The sequence below is a fragment of the Macaca nemestrina genome, chromosome 1, assembly GCF_043159975.1.
Source record: "Macaca nemestrina isolate mMacNem1 chromosome 1, mMacNem.hap1, whole genome shotgun sequence".
NCBI lineage: Eukaryota > Metazoa > Chordata > Mammalia > Primates > Cercopithecidae > Macaca > Macaca nemestrina.
Genome location: NC_092125.1, coordinates 217,254,068 through 217,280,449, shown reverse-complemented (window position 1 = coordinate 217,280,449; position 26,382 = coordinate 217,254,068). Strand labels below are relative to the sequence as shown.

Genomic DNA, 26,382 nt, shown 5'->3' with positions numbered 1-26,382 from the left:
ACTGTAAGCTCCGCCTCCCGGGTTCACGCCATTCTCCTGCCTCAGCCTCCCGAGTAGCTGGGACTACAGGCGCCCACCACTATGCCCAGCTAATTTTTTTGCATTTTTAGTAGAGACGGGGTTTCACCGTGTTAGCCAGGATGGTCTCGATCTGACCTCGTCATCCGCCAGGCGTGAGCCACTGCGCCCAGCGGAAGCATTGTCATTTCAAATATCATCTTTCTTTCGTATGTTCGTAAATATGGCATAAAGCCGGTTTCTTGTGTTGCTTACACAATTTTCAGAATGTGTATTTAAATTTAAAATATTAAATTTTACTAAAAAACTAAAAATAATAATCATGAATGTCCTAGATTCTTCTTAAGTTCCAACAGTCCACTTAAAATGTGCCCAACCTGAGGGTCAAACCTACCTGCTGATGTGTAACTTGTGTTTGTGAGACATTCTCAACAGCATTTGCTTTCCCCGGACTAGTGATTTTCCTCACATCTGAATGTCTTCAGTGCAAAAGGAAACGTTTTTCTTTGCAAAAATACTTTAAAATATTCCTCCTTCAAGTAAGTGCATTAAAAACAAATTTCCCAGTTGCATCCCTGAAATGCATCGAAAGCGCGGGAGAGACAATCAAGTGCTTCAGGATCAAGAGCTAAACAGGGGAGGACAAAGGTGGCTTCTTCACTAGGAGTCAAGCCAAAGTCAACTGATTTGGTCTCCAATGGAGACCGGAACTCGGTTCACCTGCGTCGTGAGGAGGCGCTCCAGCGGAGGCGGGACTTTCTGTCATGGTGCCTTCAGATAGGAAATCTCCTAGGATTTCCTTCTTTCCCTTTGATCTACTGCCAACTCTCCCTTTCTACTTCTTCAAGACCTTTTTCAGATCCCTACTGCGAAGGGCCTAAGGGGCCGGTGCCCTTCCCTACCGGTCCCTCCCTGACTGGGTGTCTTCGGAGCCCAAGCTCACCCGGAACATTACTGCCCGCTTGAGACAGCGAGAGGACCAAGGAGGGCGGCGGGTGTGCTGGGAACCACAGAGTCACCGCGCACCTGCGCCTCGTGGGCTCCTAACAAATTGAATAAATGCCCCCTGAAGCTTCTCTGCAGGTCAGAGGGAAGGGGAGGGTGGCTGCCCACCCGGCGGGAGAAGCTTCAAGAAGCGTCGGGAGGACCTCGCCCTGCCCCTGGGCCTTGAAGACACGCCTGGCCAGGCTGATTTTGACGGGTAGGCCCCCAAAAAATGTTCAAGGGCGGCCCAAACCCCGACCCCGAGATTAAGGCTCTGAAATGTCTGACGGGTTTGAGAATCCTCGGTCGAATCGATCCCGCCTGTATCAGGAGACTCCTTTGCCAAAATTCAGAGACCAAGAAAGAGAAAGATTGGACAGATCAAAGTCTGTAATTAACCAAACAGGAAACACAATTTTTCTGACACATTGGATGTGTGCTGTGAGAAAAAGACTAACCTCAAGGAGAATCTGTTTTTTTGGCTTGAGTGTAGGGAAGAATGGAGTTGCCACCAACAATGGTGCGTTGAAACGGCAGGTGCATCAGGCTGTAGATGTGAAGGAATTAAAAATATTTTACCCCAAAATACATTCCTTTGACATATTTTGAGATGTCTGTTCAGAAAGCCAGCTGCAGAAGTAGCCCTGCAAAGTTGTCTTTTGGTGGGGAGATTTGCATCTGTAGGGAATCTGCATTGACACAGCCAAGTCTTTCCTTGCCCAGATCTAGGGAAGATTAACCGAGAGTCTGACACCTGTATACGTCTGAAAGAAACTTTGAGGGTTTATTCTCTCTGAGAGCTGCTACCGGAAAGGTTTCATTTACATATTAAGACCATCTTTGCTAGCCAAGCCCCTCTTCTCTCCCTCCCATAACCTGTCTTGCCCACAATACGTGGATATACCTCTAACTCTGATGGTACCTGGTTTTGGCCATACTTTGAGCCCTCATTCATTCTGTTACCTGGAGATGGTAGATAAGCTTCTGCATCCCATTGTGGGTAGGGTAGGGTAATCACTCTGTGGCTCTCCCCATGTACATGTTAGTACATTTTATGGCATTTCTCCAATTAATCTGCTTTTGTGACTTGATTTTTGAGTGAAACTTCAGAGGGTTAAGAGGGAGGGTTTCCATTGGTCCCTACAGTTTTGGAGATGTAAGCAGGATACGAAAGCTCTGCTCTTCTGGAATCTACAGTGAATAATCCAGGATCTGATCAGCTGTCATAAAGGTAAGAATTTCTTTTTACCAGCGGGGCTCCCGGCCTCCTCCTCTGTGTGGAATCTGATCAAGTGGACAGTAAAACTCACTGTTTCTTTCTTTTCCCTCTCCAAAATCTTGCTTAATTGGAGAAAAGAATTTGTGTGACTAGTCTTGGGTGTAGTGACTCTGGTGTGCTTTTTGGTACTTTGTGGTACCAATTCATGTTGTTTAATCCTTTTCTTCCCAGAAATTGTCTGTTCCTCTGTCTTTGTCTCTATGTGTTATTCTGTCATAAAAGGGGGTACTGGTTGAGGTTCCTTCTCATCTTATTTTATGTCCTTGAGAGCTTGACTTGTGACCAAGTGGGAGCACTTCCTCTTGGTTTCTGCTATCTGGTAAGAGGTAGTCATTTTCAGATCATACTAGGTGGCCTGTCTGAAAATGGCTGGGAACCCAAGCACACTTTTTGTTCTGACTATGTCAAGCTCTTGGGGTTTGTCTTAAGAAGTCCCATCCCTTTGAGGCTTTTGTCATCTCAACTCTTGTTACCTGGTTAGTCCTAGGAAAGCTCAGTCGCAAGAGGGCCTACCTGGTATCATAGATTCACAGGTCTGTGACAGGAAGCCCCCACAAATTTGTGGGTTACTGGAGGCAGACATCATCCTTAACCACCTGTCGCCTACTCCTTGCATTGAACTTTTTTCTTGCAGGGGAATCTTCGGAATTGCCTCTTCTTTGCCCTTCCCAGAAGGTCAGCCTGGAAAATGACATCCTGCACTTTCCACAAAGAGGCTATTTGGTTGAATTGCTGTTGGAATAATTACACCATTGGAAATTCTAATTGCCAGTGGCCTGAAGATGGATCCCTTAAATTAGATACCTGAATTAAAAAAAAAAAAAAGATTTTAGAGATCTCTTATTTTAAACAGTTGATAGGAAGATCAAATTAAAAGAAAGGCACATACTAGTGTCATGGCTACCCTTAAAAATTGTCTTGACAATATTATCTGTGTTGTGTAGGGAAAAAATTCTCTTGACTAAATTAAAGAGCAAAATTTGACCCAAAACAAAGTTAAAATTCTTCATCAGCTCAAACTGCTTGCTCTGGATCCCTTCCAGGATTCACAACAAAGTCTGCTCACCTTGCAGTTCAGTCCTTAAAGTTCTGTGCTTTTGCTGCCATAGCCTGTTCAATTTCCAGTCAGGGAACCAGTTTATTTTGGCTTGCTATTTGTGTGACTTTTGACTTTTTTGGAATACCCATTTATTGATCCTCTTCCCTTTCATGGGCAGCTTTTGTTTGTTCCTTTGTTTGTTTGTTTGTTTGTTTATGAAGACGGAGTCTCACTCTATCACCCAGGCTGGAGTGCAGTGGTGTGATCTTGGCTCACTGCAACCTCCGCCTCCCAGGTTCAAGTGATTCTCTCACCTCTGTCTCTCAAGTAGCTGGGATTACAGTCACCCACCACCATGCCTGGCTAATTTTTGTATTTTTAGTAGAGACAGGGTTTTGCCATGTTGGCCAGGCTGGTCTTGAGCTCCTGACCTCAAGTGATCTGCCTGCCTCGGCCTCCCAGTGTTGGGATTATAGACATGAGCCACCACTCCTGGCCATTGGCAGCTTCTGATTTCCCGTCCTTCCAGCTTCCAAAGTTTCTGATGAGAAATCTGTTTATAATCTTATTAAAGATTTCTTGCATGTGACCAGTTGCTTTTCTCTTACCGATTTAAAGATTCTCTGTCTTTGATGTTTGAAAGTTTGATTATAATGTGTTTTGGTGTAGGTCTCTTTCATTTTATCTTACTTGGAGTTTGTTAGGTTACTGTGTCTGTTTTCATGTGTTTCATCAAATTTGGGGAGTTTTCAGCTATTATTTCTTCAAATATTCTCTCTTGCCCTTCTCTCCCTCTTCTTTAGAAATTCCACAATGCAAGTCTGGGCAAGTCTAGAGTAGCTGAGACTACAGGCGCCCACCACCTCACCCGGCTGGTTTTTTTGTGTGTTTTCAGTAGAGACGGGGTTTCACCGTGTTAGCCAGGATGGTCTCAATCTCCTGACCTCGTGATCCACCTGTCTCGGCCTCCCAAAGTGCTGGGATTACAGGCTTGAGCCACCGCGCCCGGCCTATTTTTATTTATTTTTATTGTTGTTGTTGTTGAAAACTGGACATTTGAATCGACTAGTGTGGTTAACTCTAGAAACTAGATTCTCCTCCTTCCTCAGGGTTTTCTGTTTTTTCGTTATTGTTTTGTTTTTTGATTATTGTAGGTTATGTGTATGCCAAGGATCAGCCCTGAGGTATAAACTTACGGTCTTCACAGATGTTTTCTGAGCCTGAACCTTTCCCTGGGTGTGTGGTCACAACCTAATTTTACCTATATATGCAATTATTCTTGAATATTTTATCCTTTAATGTCTGGCTCCCAAAAGGGGAAAAAGAGAAAAATTGAGGGAAGGTGAAAAAAGGGTACCGTCCCTTTAAACTTTCTGGAAATTGATTCAGCTTAGGGTGAGGAGCTTGCTACAATGGGGGGAGGTACAACAGTAGCTGCCAGCCTCTTTGTCTCTGTGCTGCCATCAGCCATTAGAGAACAGAGCCCCAATGTGTGTGTCTGTGTGTGTGTCTGTGTGTGTGTGTGTGTCTGTGTGTGTGTCTGTGTGTGTGTGTGTGTCTGTGTGTGTCTGTGTGTGTGTGTGTGTCTGTGTGTGTGTCTGTGTGTGTGTGTCTGTGTGTGTGTGTGTGTCTGTGTGTGTGTGTCTGTGTGTGTCTGTGTGTGTGTGTGTTTTGAGATGGAGTCTTGCTCTGTCACCCAGGCTGGAGTGCAGTGGTGTGATCTCAGCTCACTGCAGCCTCTGCCTCCTGGGTCAAGTGACTCTTGTGCCCCAGCCTCCTGAGGAGCTGGGATTACAGGTGCCTGCCACCACACCTGGCTAATTTTAGTAGAGACAAGAATTTTACCATGTTGGCCAGGCTGGTCTTGAACTCCTGACCTCAGGTAATTCACTCGCCTCAGTCTCCCATAGTGCTAGGATTACAGGCATGAGCCACTGCACCTGGCCCAGACCCCCAATATTTGGAGACAGCATCCTTTTTGGCCATTCTGGATCCTGAAAGATGTGTGCAGCTTACTGTAGGAACACAAGCTGACTGCGTTGGAGGTAGTGTTGGGTAGCTGCTATTGTGCTAAGGGCTGAAATTGACTGAAACTATCTACAATTTACCATCTAGGCCTTCCTCCGGAAGTTGCAAGCCTTCAGTAGGCTCCTGAGTTCAGAAATATTTACATCAGACAGATCCTGCCCATGCAGTTGTTGTCTAGATTCCAGGTGCTTCTCATTCCACCATCTTCTCAGGATACCATCTGACCGTCTGGATTTTGAATTCAGTCAAGCTGTTCTGTAACAGCTGGGGTGAAAGCCAACAAAGATCCTGCTAAAAAAAACTTCCTGGAAAAAATGTTCAAAAGTAACACAAATATCAAACTGGAAAGAAATTGATTTAGGAAGCGAACCCAGGTTGTCATGGTGGCAAAAGGGGCAGAACCTTAGCTACTGAACTGCAGTCTGGGGTATGAGGTGACAACCATTGCTCTTTTAGTTTGCTTTGGCTAGCAAACGTGGCCTTGTTATATAAATAAAGCCCCTCAGGTAGACAAAACCTTTCTTTTCTTTTTTTTCTTTTTTTTTTCTTTTTAGATGGAACCTCGCACTGTCGCCCAGGCTAGAGTGCAGTGGTGTGATCTGGGCTCACTGCACGCTCCATCTTCTGGGTTCACGCTATTCTCCTACCTCAGCCTCCTGACTAGCTGGGACTACAGGCACCCGCCACCATGTCCGGCTAATTTTTTTTGTATTTTTAGTAGAGACAGGGTTTCACCGTGTTAGCCAGGATGGTCCCGATGTCCTGACCTCGTGATCCACTCACCTCGGCCTCCCTAAGTGCTGGGATTACAGGCATGAGCCACCACACCCGGCCAAAACCTTTATTTTCTTCATGGCTGCCTTTTTTTTCCCCCTGCTCTCCCTTTTTTAAATTTTATTTATTTATTTATTTATTTATTTATTTATTTATTTATTTATTTTTCTGCAGGGATTTATCCAATTCAGAGGCCCTGTCCCCATAATTTGGAATTTTCTGTTGGATTTGATCACCTTGTCACATTTGACAATACCCATGGCTGATCTAGACAAAATATCATCTAGTCACTGTTTAGCCGTGATGTGTGTATGAGGCTTTGGACTGGTCATCTGGTGACTTTTCACTAGGCAGTGGGGATGAAGTAACTGAAACTCCAGAAAGAAGAGTTACTAGATACTTCAAAAGTGATGAAGATATTAGAAGCCCTGGCCTTAGGGGTCCAAGGAAGAGCAAGGTTTGTGGGTAATAATCTGTATAAATCTGATAGGAAACTATAAGGAGGACTCTTAGGACTTTGAGGTGGGTAAGGGTTAGAGCCTGGATTAATCAAAGGCCTGTGGCTTCTAACACCACCAGTTGCCTGTACTCAGCTACCTTCAGCAGTGCTATCTGGCTCTAGAGAGCCACAGCATTCCAAGAGAGGAGAGAAGGCTGCACAAAGGCCTGGCGTTTGTGTCCCCCCATCTAGACAGACATAGTAGCATGCAGGGACAAAGCAAAAGAGAAGACTAGGCAGAGACAATGTGAATCTGTTCACCACATATTGTAAATGCACTTAAAAATATTGTTAGCTCATAATTGCAGGTAGCACTAATTATGAAGTTGTTGGACTGAGGAATTTATTTATTTGTGACTCTCACCATCTTCAAAGTCAGCAATGAAGAGTTTCTTCCTCATTGAATCACTAACATGTTTTGGATCTCTCTGACTTCCTAGTTTGCTGATCTCTGACCTCTAGACCCAGACTTTAAAGGCCCATGTGATTAGATTAGTCAACCTGGATTATCTCCCCATTTTAAGGTTAATTTAATTGTATCTGCAAAATCCCTTTGCCATACAATGTAACATAATTATGTAATTAGCAACCATGAGAAACCTGAAGTGACTTTTAAGCCAATCGAATTGTCCCATAGAACTGATGTTTAAGGTTTCTTTTGAATAAACATAGAAATTGACCCTCTCAGTCTTAAAATTTGAGAAAGTTACATTTGTGTTATCTGAGTTCCTTTCTCAGGAAACCAACCATGGGGTCTTCCAGATAGTATCAAAGAACTGAAATTTACCAGAGTATCACATCTGCACAATGAGATGTCAGACCCCTTACCCCATCATAATTGCCTAAGTGACCACCTGCTTCCTGTTGAACAATTCTTCCTTCTTACCTCTCCCTAATTCCTGTTTTCCTGCATGTAGTTACATTTCTTCCCTGCTGTCTAAACCCCGAATTTTTGTTGGTCAGGAAGATGGATTTCAGACTGATTTCCTACCTCCTAAGTTGCAGTATCTAATGAAAGTCTTCTTCCCTGGCAATATGAGTTGGCTCAGTGAATGTCTTTCTGTGCAGTGAGCGGCAAGACTTAAATCAAACCTCTGGTGTTTCAGTAACAACTATCCTAATACCAGACAAAATAAACAAGAGACTTTAAGACAAAAAAGTTACCAAAGACAATGAGGGATATTTTGTAATGATACAAGGGTTAATCCATAGGAACAGAGTACAGTTATAAATACATATGCATCTAACAGAGCCTAAAAACACAGGAAGCAAAAACTGACAGAACTGAAGGTAGAAATAGACAATTTAACAATAGTAGATGGAGACTTTAATACCACAACTTTCAATAATGGGTAGAGCAACTAGGCAGAAGATCAGTAAAGAAATAAAAGATTTAGGCCGGGCGCGGTGGCTCAAGCCTGTAATCCCAGCGCTTTGGGAGGCCGAGACGGGCGGATCACGAGGTCAGGAGATCGAGACCATCCTGGCTAACACGGTGAAACCCCGTCTCTACTAAAAAATACAAAAATCTAGCCGGGCGAGGTGGCGGGCGCCTGTAGTCCCAGCTGCTCTGGAGGCTGAGGCAGGAGAATGGCGTAAACCCGGGAGGCGGAGCTTGCAGTGAGCTGAGATCCGGCCACTGCACTCCAGCCTGGGCAACAGAGCAAGACTCCGTCTCAAAAAAAAAAAAAAAAAAAAAAAGAAATAAAAGATTTAAACAACATAACCTACCAGACATCTATAGAATACTCCACTCAGCAAAAACAGAATATACTTCCTCTCAAGTACACATGGGATGTTCTATAGGATAGACCATATGCTAGCCCTTAAAATAAATCTGAATAAATTTAAAAGGACTAAAATCATATAGTTTCTGATATATCTCACAAACTAATACTATCACACAGTCTAGTTTCAGGTTAGCACGTAGGATATGCAGTTTGTTGGTTCTCTGTCCTTCTATTTGTCATGAATGTGGAGGTGACCATCGTTACACATGTGTAGGCCAGCCAGGAGCCCAGGAAAGTCAGGCAGCTGAAGGGAAGGGACAGATATTCCATAAGAGTCTCCCTATCTCAGTCTCACAAAACCAGGGAGGAATTGATACATAGGAAGTGAAGAGGTACATCAGGGGATCACTTCTCTTCTGCCTATCTAAGCCCATCTTTAAAACCTCAGTTTCTATCCCACTAATCCCCATTGCACAGGAATGCTGTCGATCACCACCAACCAGCACAGACTCATGACCTTGGTTTTTACCATGCTCTGTCTGAGAATATATCCTCAGGCAAATGGCTTTGGCTCAATGCAAATCATTAGTGTTCCATAAAAACTGCTTCAAACATAGAGTAACAGTTTATAAGTCATTCTAAATTAGGTGGCCCCTACATGTATTTAAAGAGATATGCATAAATTATTTCAGTGATTGTGACAGATTGGAAAGAAACTCTGTGGAGTTAGAATGAAAATCATAAGTGACAAGCACAAAATATGTATATAGAGATTATAACACAAAGCAACCCACACATAGAAAAGGAGAGTGGGGTTAGGAGTTATGAATATCAAACTTGTCCTCAAGTTAAGTGAAAAGCCAACATGGGCCAGGTGTGGTGGCTTACACCTGTAATTCCAATATTTTGGGAGGCCAAAGTGTGAGAATAACTTGGGCCCAGGAGTTTGAGATCAGCCTGGGCAACATAGTAGGAACCCATCTACACCCACACACACACACCCCCCCACACACACACACAATAGCTGAGTGTGGTGACGTGCCTGTAGTCGTGGCTATTCAGGAGGCTGAGGCAGGAGAATCCCTGGAGCCTGGGAGTTTGAGGCTGCAGTGACCTGTGATCACGCCATCGCACTCCAGTTTGAGCAGCAGAGGTAGACCCTGTCTATTAAAAGCAACAACAACAGCAAAAAAACAAACAAAACTAATGTGCTTCCCCAGTGGGGGAAAAGATGCCAGTATAACATTTAACATTGGTTTTCAGCAAGAAGTATATGAAGACATTGACCAAAATCCTTTTATTATTTATTTTGTTTTTATTCTTTGAGACAGGGTCTCACTTGGTCATCCAGAATGGAGTGCAGTGGCATGATCTTGGTTCACTGCAGCAACAAACTCCTAGACCCAAGTGACCCTCCCATCTCCCAAGTGATCCTCCCGAGTAGCTGGGATTACAGGCGTGTGCCTCCATGCCCAGCTAATTTTCGTATTTTTTGTAGAGACAGGGTTTCACCATGTTGGCTGGGCTGGTCTTCAACTCCTGGCCTCAGGTGACCCGCCCACCTTGGACTCCCAAAGTGCTGGGATTCCAAGTATGAGCCACTGCACCCGGCCTAGCTTCTTTAATACAAGGAATATAGTCATACTTGTTTCAATGTCCTTGTCTACAGACTCTGTCATCTGTGTCCTTTCTATTGTTTTTTAATTCTCATCTGATGTGTCCTTTCTAAGTCAGTTTAAGTAGATAGATTTTTTTCCCCCTTCTCATCATGGATTATAGTTTCTGTCTCTCTGCATTCTTAACATTATTTGATTTGCTGTTAGACATTGTGAATTGTAACTTATTGAGTGCTGGATTTTTTGCATTTTGTGTTAAAATTATTTTAGCTTGGCCGGGCGTGGTGGCTCACGCCTGTAATCCCAGCACTTTGGGAGGCCGAGGTGGGCGGATCAAAAGGTCAGGAGATCGAGACCATGGTGAAACCCCGTCTCTACTAAAAATAGAAAAAATTAGCCGGGCGCAGGGGCGGGCGCCTGTAGTCCCAGCTACTCGGGAGGCTGAGGCAGGAGAATGGCGTGAACCCGGGAGGCGGAGCTTGCAGTGAGCCGAGATTGCGCCACTGCACTCCAGCCTGGGCGACAGAGCGAGCCTCTGTCTCAAAAAAAAAAAAAAAAAAAAAAAAAAAAAAAAAATTATTTTAGCTTTGTTTTGGTATACAACAAAGTTACTTAAAAACATTTGCGTCTTTTCAAGCTGGCTTTTTAATTTTTTTAGGCAGGATAAGAGCAGCTATTAGTCAACGGCTATTTTTTTCATACTATGGAGGCAATATGCCTTTGAAGAAAATAGACATTATTTTTTAGAGTAGTTTCAGATTCACAGCAAAATTGAGCAGGAAGTACCAAAGTTCCCATATACCCCCTGCCTCCACACATGCATAGCCTCTTAGACTATCCACATCTCTCTCCAGAATGGTTCATTTGTTACAGTTAATGAACTGACATTGACATGTCATTATCACACAAAGTCCATAGTTTACACTGGAGGCAATAGTCTTTTGAAGATTCTAAGCCAGTGGTCTCCAACAGTTTTGGCACCAGGGACTGGTTGCATGAAAGACAGTTTTTCCACAGACGAGGTGGGGGTGGGTTGGTAGGGGTGGGAGTTGGGTGGTTTCAGTACGAAACTGTTCCACCTCAGATCATCAGGCACTAGTTAGAGTCTCATAAGGAGCGCGCAACCTCGATCCCTGGCATGTACAGTTGACAATAGAGTTTGTGCTCCAATGCTAATCTAATGCTATCGCTGATCTGACAGGAGACAGAGCTCAGGCTGTAATGCTTTCTTGCCGGCTGCTCACCTCCGGCTGTTCGGCCCTATTCCTAACAGGCCATGGACCAGTGCTGGGGGTTGGGGACCCCTGTTCTAACCAATGCTGCCTTTACTAAAAGGGATTTTCACTCTAGCTGATGGAAACATCAAGTGTTGTAAGCTCTGTGTGAGCTACAGAGATTATTCCTTTTGGGAAGTTTTCTTCCCTGCTTTGCCTAATTTCCTCAAATACACGTACTAATCAGTACTTCGCTGAAGATGGAAGACAGATATCCAAGGCATTCTGTCTGTGCAGCAATCTACTCTCTAGTCTGTCCTGTGATGTCTAGCCACTCTGACTTCTTCAAACTTACTACCAGGCTCTGCCTGGGTCCTCCCTCCCTGCTCTGCAGGTGAAAATCTCAGGCAGTAAACTGGAGCAATCATAGGGCTCACCTCTTTTATTTTCTCTCTCTCAGGGATCACTGGACTGTACTGCACTATATCCAATGCTGAAGCTATAGTTTAAAATTCTTTTTCCAGTTTCTTAGTTGTTTAAGGTAGAGGACAAATCTAGTCCCTATTACACCAACTTGACCAGAAGCAGAAGGCTCCATTCAATCTTTGTGGTCAGAAAGAAGAGTATGACAGAAGGCAGCTTGTTAGAATGGGAAGACCCCTGGACTAAGAATCAGAATCACCTGCGCTCTAGTCTAGTACTGTATTTACTCACATTGTGCAAGTGAGTGAACCTTCTCGAATTTCTTTTCCTCATTTGTGAAGTGGGTCAAATCATAATTCCATGGCTGCTGTACACATCAGTTGAAGGAGTATCTTAATGTTCATGAGCGTATTTCTCTTTCAGGGTTATTTATGTATGTATGTATGTATGTATTTATTTATTTATTTTCAGTTCCCAATAAATTGTCCAAATCTTTTGGGGTTAGTTTAGGCACTGGATATAGTAGAAGCTGGTGTTGGAAAACTTGATTTATACTGGAATATTTTTCATAGAATCACCCCGAATTCTCACTAACAAACTGAGAAAAAAAAAAGAATTACCTCCAAGAACATCTGAGGAAGCACAACAGGGACAGACTTGAAGGCACCTGGGCCGTCCTCTGGTTTTGGAGTAAAGGTAGGACAGGGCTATTTGTCCTCTCCGAGACTGGAGCAGGTTCTGTGTGTGAGCAGCAATGGGACACACAGTCATGGTCTGGCAACCAGCCTGTGGCAGGAAGGAAGGTTACAACTGGAGAAGTCCAAAGGGCAGCAGGCAAGTATTCCTTGAGCTGGGGAACAAAAGACATTTTAAACTTTTTGCTCTGCTTCAGGCAGCTGATGTCCTGGTGATGATTCACCACATCAGGGACACCCTGTCCAGTGGGCTCAGGCAAGCCTGCCAGGCCACTTCTCTAAAGACACAACCTGAGGCCTCCTGCAGTAATTCTCGCAGAGCATTCTGAACACACGTGTAAAGTGTTATGTCCCTGATCATATAGGCCCCATGTGTGCAATGTGTGAAATGGGACCTGCTTGATTTCTTTTTTTGTTTTTTTTTTGTTTTTTGTTTTTTGAGACGGAGTCTCGCTCTGTCGCCCAGGCTGGAGTGCAGTGGCACTATTTCGGCTCACTGCAAGCTCCGCCTCCCGGGTTCAAGCCATTCTCCTGCCTCAGCCTCCTGAGTAGCTGGGACTACAGGCACCCGCCACCACGCCCGGCTACTTTTTTGTATTTTTAGTAGAGACGGGGTTTCACCGTGGTCTCGATCTCCTGACCTTGTGATCCGCCTGCCTCGGCCTCCCAAAGTGCTGGGATTATAGACGTGAGCCACCATGCCCGGCCGGGACCTGCTTAATTTCTGACTAGCTCTTTCTAATTTTAGTTTGCAGAAAATCAAAACAGTAAGAAAAATGAAGACAGGCAAAAGCTACTGGCTCCCAGGTACCTCTGAATGATGAAGGGGTTGATGGTGGACTGACCAATTCTAGAGAAGATTCCAGGGTCAAGGGCTCAAGAGGTTAAAAGTCCCAGATCTAGAAAAATCAGAAACTGCTGATTGTTACTTTTTTCTTGACAGATTATACAATGTGTCCTTTTAAAAAGGGTTCTCTGTTCCCTTTGCAGTTCTTGCATTGGTTCCTATGTCCTAGCAATTTCTCACACTTAGTTAAGTAGACAGTCTTACCAAAACGTAAACTAACCAGGGATCCCTGGTTTCTGTATCTTTAAAACCTGTATGTTTAAAAACCAAAGTGAGATGCGTATCTGGTTTCTGCACAGTTGTCCTGAATTATGTTGGCAGATATTTTATAGCCAGGAAATTACCTTGAAAAATACATTGGCCGAGCGCGGTGGCTCACGCTTGTAATCACAGCACTTTGGGAGGCCAAGGCGGGTGGATCACGAGGTCAGGAGATCGAGACCACGGTGAAACCCCGTCTCTACTAAAAATACAAAAAAAATTAGCTGGGCACGGTGGCGGGTGCCTGTAGTCCCAGCTACTCAGGAGGCTGAGTCAGGAGAATGGTGTGAACCCGGGAGGTGGAGCTTGCAGTGAGCTGAGGTTGAGATCACGCCACTGCACTCCAGCCTGGGCTACAGAGCCAGACTCTGTCTCAAAGAAAAAAAAAAAGAAAAGAAAAATACATTGAAACCATACCAGGTATTTAGATTTAGGGGTCTAAAATCTGCTAAAGCCCTGGGAGGTTGCATTGTCTCAAGAGCCAATATTCAATGGACCACTCCACATAATATTAAATAAAATGTGAACACAGCAATTTGAAGCCAACCGTATGGGTCTCTGTGTCCTGTGTGCCCTGAGTGTATCTTAGAGTAGTTATTGAGTCTACTGCCTTATCTGTGTGTTATGAGGTCAATGCACTGATCACTTGCTGTTCTCACTTCTATACTAACTCTAGGCACACTCTACTCCCAGTCAAAAGTGGATTGTATACTTCCTCTTTAATATGATGGACCCTTTGGTTTTTGGTGCCTCTTCCGTGAGCTTCAGATCAGAACTAGCTATGAAGCTGTGGTTCCAGGCTGCCTTGGTTTAATCCCTTGTCATGCCTACTCCACCAGGCTCAGGAGGGAGGTCCAGGAGGAAGAAACGGATGAAGTCCTGGAGGACTCACTAGATGAACAACACTATTTGACTGATTCCAGCCACCATGACTCCCACCAGCTTCCCAGCAGCAATGCCTTCCTCTTTCATGCACAGGAAGATAGATCCCTCTGCTCTGGATATAGCCAGTGAGTGCTCCTTTTATAAGAAACATAAAGCTCCATCAATCTCTCAGTAGCTCCTACATTCTACATGCTCACCACCTCTGTCTAAACTGACAGACGTCATTCTCTGCACGCAGGCCCTAAAGATTCACTTTAAAAAAGTGATTAGGCTGAACACAGCTCTGGGATCAAGTCTCAAGTACAGGTCCCTGGTGGGTTGGGTAATTTGCTGTGTTCCTGTCCTCACCTCAGTCACTCTGGCCCCCACTGGCATCTACAAGCTGGTATACTCAAAGCAGGCCAGAATGGAGAGAGTGAAGAGATTATGGCAGACTCTCAGCTATGTACAAATCCGTTGAACAGCTCTCCTTCTTTAAAATGGGACATCTTATCTTTCCTGAAATATATATATTTTTTGAGACAGGGTCTCTTGTGCTGTCACCCAGGCTGGAGTGCAGTGACATGATCTCGGCTTACCACATCCTACAACCTGGGGCTCAAATGGCTCTCCCACCTCAGCCTCCTGAGTAGCTGAGACCACAGATGAATGCCACTACTCCCAGCTATTTTTTTTGCCTTTTTCATAGAGACAGAGTCTTGCCTTGTTTCCCAGGCTGGCCTCAAATTCCTGAGTTCAAGCAATTCACCCACCCCTGCCTTCCAAAGTGCTGGTATTAAAGATGTGAGCCACCGCGCCCAGCCTTCCTGAAATATTCTTGATAATTATAGTTCCTGAACAGTTTTCCCAAGCTGTTCTAGCCATCCCAAGAATGTTGGCAGGCTTGTCCATATGTTTGAAGGTGCAATTGTAATGGTTCCTGGGTTTGAAGCTCCAGTCTCCATCTCCCCTCAGGTGCTTGCTTTCCCATAAGGTTCCGTCTGACTACGAGAATATCAGGGGATTTCTACAGAGACAAGACTTTGATCTTGGCAACCTTTTGGAAATAGCCAGGGTTCTCAATCTTTGTGCAGCACTAAAGTATTTTTAAGATCTTTGTTAGTTTAGTCTCAATGTTGTAATTCAATCCACACAAACAGCGAGGCTATCTGCTAGAGAAAAGGCTGAATCTAACAGCAATGCCACCAGCATGCTCTTTTCCCAGAAGAACTCCACGCTGGCCATTGGAGCTTCTCCAGGTATATAAGAGCCTTTGGGTTGGTAGCGTCACTGGTGTGTGTGTAGATTAAAACCTTGACCTATATCTCCTGTCTCTTACTTGAATGTTTGACTTTGGGGGCAAAAGTTTGGATTATTAGGGGACTATATGCCTTACACACTCTTCTAGGCAATAGGAGGAGACTATATTAATTCACTCACTGAGCTTTCGTGTAATATAAACCATATTAGGCTTGTCATTTTGTCAGTGATGGGTATAAGTATGTGACTTTTATTACTCATACCATCCTCTGACAAATGCATCCTTATTTCTCTTTCGAATTTCACCATAAGGTGCAGAAGAAGGTCTTTCCCATCTGTAAAGGATGTTCAGGGCCGGGCACGATGGCTCACACCTGTAATCCCAGCACACTGGGGCCTAGGTAGGTGGATCACTTGAGGTCAGGAGTTAGAGACCAGCCTGGCCAACATGAGGAAACCCCGTCTCTACTAAAAATGCAAAAATTAGCCTAGCATGGTGGTGCATGCCTGTAGTCTCAGCTACTCAGGAGGCTGAGGCATGAGAATCCTTTGAACCTGGGAGACGGAGGTTGCAGTGAGCCGAGATGGTGCCTCTGCACTCCAGCCTGGGTGACAGAATGATGCTCTGTCAAACAACAACAACAAAAGACGTGCAGGAGAGATATTTTATAGAGAGGAAGATACTCCCTAGTACATATAAGTCAGCTCAAGGAGGTGCTCCCACCTTTCCTAATGCTAGAAAAGCCCTACTCAGAGGTCTTCAGTGTTTCCCCGCCCCGTCAACCTGCCTTATACTTCCCATATCTTCATGTGGGAGGCATCCCTGTGGAGTTTGCTTAGCACTTGGCCCTGCTTTGTTTGAAACCGTAAGAGCCCTTAAAGTTGCCTCATGTTCCCCAATAAGAAGATGAAGTTGGTAAAAGAATGGTGAAAGGCAGGGATCTTGATGAGAGGCCCCTGACTACCGCTTTAGTGATTGGCATTCTTCATTTCCCATCTCATTCCATGTCTGTGGAAGCCCTGTGGCCTTCCCTTGCGGTGCTACAAATTGAACTGCAGCCTGTTATTGGGAAAGTAAGTCTCATCCCAGTAAAGGAAAAAGGCACTCAAGCAGCAGCAAAAATCTGTGGGAAAACATATGGTTCCCCACAGCGCAACTAAAGCAATGGGTGAATCTCCTAGCTTTTAGCTGGTCATCTATCCTCATTACAGTACAGGAGTGGGAAGACAGTGGCCCCAAGGACTAGGTCAGAACTGAGAAGGTGGTTCCCATATCCAATAACTCAATATTTTTACCCACCATGTCAAGAGTTACCTGAGGCTCTTCTGTAGATATGGTAAGGTGTCCGGTAGAAGCTTTGGGGACCTTGGGCCCTGTCAGTCCTGTGTTCTCCTAGCCAACAGGGGTCCAGGGAGCTCAGACTCCGTTTGGAGCCTGAGGCAGTCTTTCCTGCAGTGGCCCTCTTGCTGACAGAAGGCACACTGATTCCGGCCCAGGGGCTGACGCGCTGGCTTTTGTCTGGGCATCCCAAAGCCACTCTTGCAACACTTTCCCACGACGGGTAGCTCAAAAGGAGTAGGAGGCTGAAAGCAGCTGTGAACAATTGCAATGTTTGGCTATTTCTTTGAGTTTTCTCCTCTTCCTCTGCCCTGTCCCTATTGTTATAAACTCCAAAGGCCACGTTTAAGAGTTGGCTGCTGGAGCTTGGGGTCCTATTCCTGCCTTTTGTAACTTCCTCCTTATGTCAAGGGTAGATTGAGTAATAAAATGCATGCCCAGAAGAGCCCGCCCTTCCGGGGTGTCTAGGTCTACATTAGTATATTTCCTGAGTGCCTCAACCAAGCAGCCCTAAAACAGAATGGGAGTTTCATCCTTCCACTGTGTTACTTCTCTATCCTTGTCATAATTAACTGGCTTAATCACACACCTTTTCATACTTTCTATTAAACAAGTTAGCATGTGATTTCTACATTCAAGTTCTTGGGAACCCTTCTGATAATCCCACTGAGGGTCTCTATGTGGAAGTGCATCTCCTCCTACATAAATGGCATGGCCTTGGATATGAGCAGCTACTCTATCTGTACAGTCACAGGCCAGTACCCAGAATCCTTTGCGTCTCCTCTATAGTACAGCAAGTGGACAATAATATTTGAAAGTTGTGCCAAGTTAAATCCAAGGACACGATCAACCTAACAAACTCCTCTATAAACTTCCTTGGAGCCTTCAAAAACCAGCCAAATTTCTCCTTGTATAAAGCCAATTTGGACATAGGAAATGGCACATATACTGTGATTGTTCCCTTATCTCTGCTAGCTACCTCCCACAGTGGACACAGATTCGATTTCAGGGGCTGATACAGAGTTCCACTCCTGGTGGTAGTGGTTGGGCTTACTTCCCTTGAGCAGTGGGGGATATAGGCTGGAGCTAGCTGAATAAAAGGGAGGGGTTCCTGATGACACTGGGGTGGAATCCTGCACTGGAGAACTGGCAGGACCCCTTTCAGAACTGGGGGACTGAGAAGACCCAGGGGAGGGCATGGGTGTTCCAGGGGGTGCCGCTAGGAAGGGAGCATCGGGGATATCCCACGCAGTTTCTTGGTGCGTGACATGAGCCAGACACATCCTGCAGTGACTCTTACGTTAGATTCCTGGTAGGGGCCATAAAAGCCTGTATGTAAGGAAATTCTTCCCACTTTCCTTCCTTTTTACTGAATAAGTCCAATTGTAAAACAGTATTAAAATGTAAAGAACCAGTTTCAGGCCAAATTTCTTGTTTTCCCAGGAAAATGTTTCCTTTTCTTTGAGCCATCTAATTTGAATTTGCTCCAATTGCTTTACAGACACCCTAGTGAGGAGCCCTTTGGGATGCTTGCCATTGTCCCCACGTCTAACAAGGATCTCTACTACACCCAGAAGGTTTTCTAAGTCTAGCAAAACTTCAGTTACTTTTCCTTTCAAATTCCCACCTCCTGCAGAGAAGATGTAAGTTCAGGTAGCAAAGTGTTATGAAAGTAACACTCCTGTGTAGCACGGGGCACTCGGGGCTCCGTCGCTCAAAACCCATCAGCTCCTGAAGCTTCTGGGAGCCAGAGAGAGTCAGCCATGAGAATCCCACACACGGGCACTCAGTTCCTGGAAACCCTGCATAAGATGCGGGATCCCGAAGCCAGACTGGGGGTCCCTAGGGTCTTGGTTTTGGGTTAGGTGTGGAACCATAAATGAGGGTTCAGCCTCTCTGCCTGTGTTTCCTGGCGTCTTTTTCACTCAAATTTTGAAAAGCCGTCACATTTCTTATATTGGAAACTCTAGTAGTTAAAAACAGCAGACGTTAACATTTTCAGGAATACGTCTTGTGCCGGGAACTGGGAGGGTTTGTGTCGTGTAGTGAGTACATGTTCGCTTCACGTGTCAAAGGTCCCCGGTTTGAAATCGGGCAGCAACGCCTTGGCTTTTCTGAAGGTTGGAAATACGTAGGTGATTCTAAAGAAACATGAAAGGAATGCCATTACTAATCAACAAATCTGCTCCCAGCGAACCACACCTTGGTCTGCTAGTCAGAGTGGTGAGGAGGGAAGCGCACATTTGTCAGCGGGCCATCATTTCAGCAAGGGAGGTTGAGGGTAACACAACAATGTAGAGTTTTAGATCAGGAAATCTCACAACGTTCTCTTCATTCTCTTCTAACGCCTGAATTTCTCCACGGGCTGACAGTGAATAAGTGATTACCTCTCTGAAAGCTCAGGAGTTATTTCCTGGGGGTGCTGCTTGGCTGCCCTCCATCTCAGAGCACAGCTGTGGAACAGGTTGATTTGCCTGAGAAAACCAATCTGAAGCTGCATCTGGACCTCAAGCCAAGGGTGTGGAGTCAATATTCCATATTCACACCAACTAAGAATAGACGGATAGATAGATAGATAGACAGATAGATAGATAGATAGATTTTTTTTTTTTTTTTTTTTTGAGATGGAATCTCGCTGTTGCCCAGGCTGGAGTGCAGTGGGGCCATCTCGGCTCACTGCAACCTCCACCTCCCACGTTCAAGTGATTCTCCTGCCTCAGCCTCCCGATAGCTGGGATTATAGGTGTGCACCAACACGCTCGGTTAATTTTTGTATTTTTAGGAGAGATGGGAGTTTCACCATGTTATTCAGGCTGGTCTCGAACTCTATACCTCAGGTGATCCACCCACTTCAGCCTCACAAATAACTGGGATTACAAGTGTGAGCCACTGTGTCACACAAAAGTAATATTTTTTGGCCGGGCTCTGCAGCTCATGCCTGTAACCCCAGCATTTTGGGAGATGGAGGTGGGCGGATCATTTGAGATCAAGAGTTTGAGACCAGCCTGGCCAACATAGTGAAACACTGTCTTTACTAAAAATACAAAAATTAGCCAGGCATGGTGGTGTGTGCCTGTAATCCCTGCTACTCCAGAGCTGAGGCAGGAGAATCACTTGAACCCAGGAGGGAGAGGTTGTGGTGAGCTGAGATCACGCCACTGTACTCCAGCCTGGGTGACACAGCCAGACTCTGTCTCAAATTTTTTTTTTTTTTTTTTTGAGACGGAGTCTCACGCTGTTGCCCAGGCTGAAGTGCAGTGGCGCGATCTCGGCTCACTGCAAGCTCCGCCTCCCGGGTTCCCGCCATTCTCCTGCCTCAGCCTCCTGAGTAGCTGGGACTACAGGCGCCCGCCACCGCGCCCGGCTAATTTTTTGTATTTTTAGTAGAGACGGGGTTTCACTGTGGTCTCGATCTCCTGACCTTGTGATCCGCCCGCCTCGGCCTCCCAAAGTGCTGGGATTACAGGCTTGAGCCACCGCGCCCGGCCTGTCTCAAATATTTTTATATTAACCATGCATACCTTTCCCTACCCCCAAATAATCTTTCTCAGAAAACTGTAATTGCCCAACCCACCCTCCAGAGGCTTCAGGAACCAACAGTTTTAATAGACACAATTCCCGATGTGTGGTGTACAGGTCCCGGAAGGCTCTCACCCACTTTCTCACCCTTTTCTCCGGCTTTTGCCTTCTATTCTCCTTGACAGGTTTGGGGTCACTGCATCCAGGGCTTGCTTTGCCTTCTATTCTCTGGAGGGAGCCCCTAGGCACTTGGGCGCCAGAATGCTGCTTGGAACCACTGAGTGGCCAGCACTGGTGTAGCTGCAGGCCAAGGCATCTGAATCCTCAGGGACCTGCCCTTGACCCAGGTCAAAGGTCCAAGGGCTCTCCTTTCAGCTTTCTACCAGCCCACTTCAGATATACACGTCTTCCTGGAGGTTCAGTTTCTGCCCAAGGCCCAGCACAAATGTCATGGATCAACCGTGACTGTATGATTGTTTTTGCCAGGACTTCATGGATCCACCAGGAATACAGACTAATGTGAAAAGGTTACTAGTTCTAAAGGTTATAAACCCATAGAAACACACCAGAACTTACCTCCCTCTCTGGAAGGTGAGTGGAGTGGGCTGGAGGGGTTGTTGCTACACTTCAGGCCAAGCACTAATTCCTCCAGTATCGCAACCCTGCCCCCATGGCAGACACGTTGATGAGGAGACAATGTATTACCATCTTTTATTCCAAAAACGCCAATGGGGCTGGGTACGGTGGCTCATGCCTGTAATCCCAGAACTTTGGGAGGCGGAGGTGGGTGGATGGCCTGAGGTCAGGAGTTCAAGACCAGCCTGGCCAACATGGTGAACCCCTGTGTCTACTAAAAATACAAAAATTAGTGGGGAATGGTGGCGGATGCCTGTAATCTCAGCTACTGGGGGGACTGAGGCAGGAGAATCGCTTGAACCTGGGAGGCGGGGGTTGCAGTGAGCTGAGGTTGCAGTGAGCTGAGATCACACCACTGCACTTCAGCCTGAGCGATAGAGTGAGACTCCTCTAAAAAAAAAAAAAAAAAAAAAAAAAAAGCCAGCCGGGTGCGGTGGCTCAAGCCTGTAATCCCAGCACTTCGGGAGGCCGAGACGGGTGGATCACGAGGTCAGGAGATCGAGACCATCCTGGCTAACACAGTAAAACTCCGTCTCTACTAAAAAATACAAAAAAATTAGCCGGGGGAGGTGGCGGGCACCTGTAGTCTCAGCTGCTCGGGAGGCTGAGGCAGGAGAATGGTTTGAACCTCGGAGACGGAGCTTGCAGTGAGCCCAGATCGCACCACTGCACTCCAACCTGGGCAACAGACTGAGACACCCTCTCAAAAAAAAAAAAAAAAAAAAGCCAATGGAATTTTTTTTTCTCACATTTCCTCAGCTCACAGTGGCCATGCTCCTGGCTGCTGAATCTCTATTTAGACAAGACTCACCAAGTGAGTAATAAAGACTCCAGCAGATGTAACAAATGAGGTTATGTTGACAGTGAGAAACCAAACCAAACCAAACCAAAACAAACCAAACTACATGCTTTGGCCAGAAACTGAACCTAGGGAAGAGGAAGAAATTCCACCTGAATCACTAATGCTGCTAGTTTAAAAAATTCTGCTTAGCTTACGATACATTCACTACTTCTAGATCTGATTTTGTTCACCATTCACATTAGGCCTAGGGTTCATTTTCCAGACTCCTTTACAGACATGCAAATCAACTGGTTCAAACGGAATGCAATGGCCCAACTGTTTTCACTTACACTGAACCCTCTCATTTTTCTGGAGTTCAATCTGGGATGGAAGGGAATGACAGTCTGGTGCACAATTGTTTCCAGGCTAGGCACAATGAAAAGGATCGGTGGCAGACTCCCTGAATTGAGGAAGTGAAGCTAAGTGTCCAGGGAGAGCAAGACAGAGTTCATAGGACAAAGATACAGTGAGAAGAAAGCTGAGCAGAGAGAGAATAGGGGCATATGTACAGGTTCTGCCACCAGAGTATTCTGCAGAGCACTAGTTAGTGCATGATTGTGAAAAGAGTAGCTCACTAGTGCCAGGGAAAGAACCACCTAAGAAAATCATGGAACTGTGTCTGGTACTCACACGGTGCAGAAAACAGTATCCGTTCGCACCAGCCAGACTGGAATTATTCATAATTCTTAATGCTTTCGTAATGGGATATAATCAGCCTGGGACTGAGCACTACTTCTGAACCACGTAAAAGTTCATAAAAGCAAGATCCAAAAGGGTCCAACTGTTTACAGGTCACTTAAGTGCACCCCAGAAAAAATTCAAGACAATTTGTAGGAATTATAAAATATAACTTCCTGCTGGCAAGGGAAAAAAAGGAATTTAAAAATAGCTAGTAGGCAAGAAGGTAAACTTCACAATGTCCAGTATCCAATTAAAGAATACCAAGTATGCAAAGAGCCAGGAAACGATAACCCATAAAGAGGGGAAATAATCAGTTAATCAAAATTGAACCAGACCTAACATGATGTTAGAATTAACAGAGAGGACAGCCAGGCGTGGTGGCTCATGCCTGTAATCTCAGCACTTTGGGAAGCTGAGGCAGGCAGATCACCTGAGGTCAGGAGTTCGAGACCAGCCTGGTCAGCATGGTGAAACCCTTTCTCCAGTAAAAACGCAAAAATTAGCCAGGCATGGTGGTGCATGCCTGTAATCCCAGCTACTCGGGAGACAGAGGCAGGAGAATTGCTTGAGCTAGGGGGGCAGATGTTGTGGTGAGCTGAGATCGCAGCATTGCACTCCAGCCTGGAAAGAATAGTGAGACTCCGTCCTAAAAAAAAAAAAGAAACAAAAAAAAAAAACACAAAAGAACACAGAGGACTTTAAAACAGTTATTATGACAATATTTTGTGGGTCCAAAGAATCAAGCAGAGGTATCGAACATATAAAAATGGTCGGAATCAAACTTTAGAGATTAAAAACAATAACACCTGAGATAATAAATTGACTGGATGCAATTAATAGCAGATTAGACACTGCAGAAAAAAAGATTAAGAAACACAAAGCCACGAATTATTGAAACATCTAAAATACAACTCATCAACTCATGGAAACAATTTTTTGTTTTTTGAGACGGAGTCTCACTCTGTCACCCAGGCTGGAGTGCAGTGGCGCGATCTCAGCTCACTGCAAGCTCAGCCTCCCAGGTTCACACCATTCTCCTGCCTCAGCCTCCTGAGTAGCTGAGACTACAGGCGCCCGCCACCAGGCCTGGCTAATTTTTTGTATTTTTAGTAGAGACAGCGTTTCACTGTGTTAGCTAGGATGGTCTCAATCTCCTGACCTCGTGATCCACCCGCCTCAGCATCCCAAAGTGTTGGGATTACAGGCGTGAGCCCCCGCGTAAAAAAAAACAAAAAAAAAAAAAAAATTTTTTTTTTTCCCAGAGCATCAGTGAATGATAGTGCAAGTTTAAGACATCTCATAGGCAAGTTAAAGGAGTCCTCCAGACAGAAGGAAACTGACACGGGAAGAAAATCTGGATGTACACACAAACACACACACACACACAAACCCACTAGAAATGACATCTACATAGGCAAATATATAATTTTAACATCTGACTGTTTAGCCAGGCGTGGTGGCTCATGCCTGTAATCCCACCACTTTGGGAGGCCGAGGCGGGCAGGGATCATTTCAGGTCAGGAGTTGGAGACCAGCTTGGCCAATATGGTGAACCCCCTTCTCTACTAAAAGTACAAAAGTTAGTCAGGTGTGGTGACCCATGCCTGTAATCTCTGCTACTCAGGAGTCTGAGTCAGGAGAATCGCTTGAACCCGGGAAGCAGAGGTTGCAGTGAGCCAAGATTGTGCCCCTGCACTCCAGCCTGTCTGATAGAGCAAGACGCATCTTACAAACAACAAACAAACAAACAAAACAAAAACACATCTGACTCTTTAAACAAAAGTAATAAAGATGGATTGGAAGGTTTATAACACGTGTAAAGTAAAATGCATGACAACAGCATAAAGGCAGGGAGAGGAGTAATGTGAAGAGGTATGATGCCACTTGAAGGAGACTGTGATGGGTTAATTTTTGTGGAAAGCAAGGCAAAATTTTTGAGGTTTCTCTCTTCATATACTTTCAGGTTCCCATGCATACAACCTAGTTTGTTCTGGAGGGATGGTATTTTCTAGGAGGCTCAGAGGGGAACCTTCTGCTTTGTGTCCTCATGGAATGCACATGACACAAGCGACTGGTCTTTCACTTTTAAATACAGTGCAAGGCCTGAGGAGAAATAACGGCAATTTATTATTATTATTCTAATGAGATGGGATTCTCACTGGTCTTGAACTTCTGAGTTCAAGTGAGGCTTCTCCTACCTTGGTCTCTCAAAGTGTTGAGATTAATAAGCCTGAGCCACCGCGCCTGGCCACAACTGCCAACATTTAAAATCACGTCCCTGGGTGGGCTCGAACCACCAACCTTTCGGTTAACAGCCGAACGCGCTCACCGATTGCGCCACAGAGACAACGTCCGATGGTCGCTTTCATCTCACCGTAGATTAAGCAATCACTGAAGTTTAACGGTTGCTGTTCGCTCTCTGCAGGAAAAGTGTGCAGACAACAAAGCTTCAGAAAACCGGAGAGGCTGAGTCGACTCATCGTGTTGTTGCACGTTAGAAACGCGCGCATGGCATCCGTCTGAAGCCAGAAGGGCGGCCGAATGGCCTTCACCCTGCGTTGACCCTCGCCTACTTCAGAAGCCAGTGCCTCTGAAAATACCTGGATCTGCGACCCTAGCCTGGGCCTGATAGGGCCCCGGGGAAGTTGAAGGCCCCGACGGCTCTCATGATAGCTCTGTCTTTTTGCGCCGCCTTCAGGCAATCATCTGTTCCGCTTGCTCTCCCCTCACTCAACTCGGCTTCAGTAGATGGGGTTGGTGGGGCGGGAGCGGGCAAGAGGCAGGGAATTCAAAAGGCAAAAAGTGAAAAAGAGGAGGGAGAAGCAGGGGAGACCAGGACGAGACAATGGGACAGCCCAGGATGCCCGTACAGAGGGCACCGGCTGGATGCAGAGAAGATGGGACATGCATCAGAATGGAGAGCGGGAAACGGGAAGAACACGTGAGAAAATCAGGAGAACTTGTAGCTGCCCAAGAATAAAGAAGTAAAAATCGCATAATGTTTTTACATTAAAAAAAAAATCGGGGGACCAGGCGAGGTGGCTCACGCCTGTAATCCCAGCACTTTGGGAGGCTGAAGTGGGTGGATCAGTCACTTCAAGTTAGGAGTTCGAGACCAGCCGGGCCAACATGGTGAAAGCCCGTCTCTACGAAAAATACAAAAATTAGCTGGGCTTCGTGGCGCATGCGTGTAGTGCCAGCTACTAGGGAGGCTGAGGCAGGACAATCGCTTGAACCTGAGAGGCTGAGGTAGCAGTGAGCCGAGATCGCGCCACTGCACTCCAGCCTGGGCAACAAAGTGAAATTCTGTCTCTCAAACAAACATATAAATAAATAAAAGAGGGGTGGGGAAGCAAAACGACGAGCAGTAAGTGTGGGGCGCACTGGGATTCTATAGTGGTTAATACTCTGCGTTGTACCTGCAGCAACCTCTGTTCCAGTCCGAATCCTGCTACAGTCAGACTCTATCTTGGACCCACTGGGGCGAACCCACGTGTCTTCTGGTTTGCTTTTAATTCCTGCACCAGCTGCGGCCTTTATCTGCAGCCAGAAAGCCAGAAAGCCAGAAAGCAGGGTTTACCGCTGGCCCCACAGCGCCATACTGTCTGGGGAAAAGAAGGAAACCCAATAGTACACAAACAACGGCCCAAAGAGAAACCTTCCGAGGTGCCCTATGCCTCACCGTTTAGCAGAAAATATCAAGCAACTCTCAACCTAGCTGGTCTGTAGCTTCCACGAATAAAATAATGTATTGCAGTCTTTCTGGTTGAGATATTTCAAATATTTGGTGGAGCTTTTAATGAGAGAGAGACTCGAGTGTGGAAGAAAAAAATGA

General features: G+C 45.6%; 2 long non-coding RNA genes and 1 other non-coding gene across 3 annotated transcripts; 1 reads left to right on the top strand and 2 right to left on the bottom strand.

Moving 5' to 3' along the window:
* The first annotated feature begins 1,229 nt into the window (after window positions 1–1,229).
* Window positions 1,230–26,351, top strand: LOC139364197 (uncharacterized). Its single transcript, XR_011625591.1, has 3 exons — window positions 1,230–2,233; window positions 14,247–14,417; window positions 24,973–26,351. It is a non-coding gene; the product is annotated as an uncharacterized lncRNA (long non-coding RNA).
* LOC139364198 (uncharacterized) lies at window positions 5,440–17,500 on the bottom strand. Its single transcript, XR_011625592.1, has 3 exons — window positions 16,847–17,500; window positions 12,225–12,454; window positions 5,440–5,653 (listed from the first exon to the last, which is right to left on the bottom strand). It is a non-coding gene; the product is annotated as an uncharacterized lncRNA (long non-coding RNA).
* Window positions 24,821–24,894, bottom strand: TRNAN-GUU (transfer RNA asparagine (anticodon GUU)). The gene has a single exon. It is a non-coding gene; the product is annotated as a tRNA-Asn (tRNA).
* Window positions 26,352–26,382: the final 31 nt, after the last annotated feature.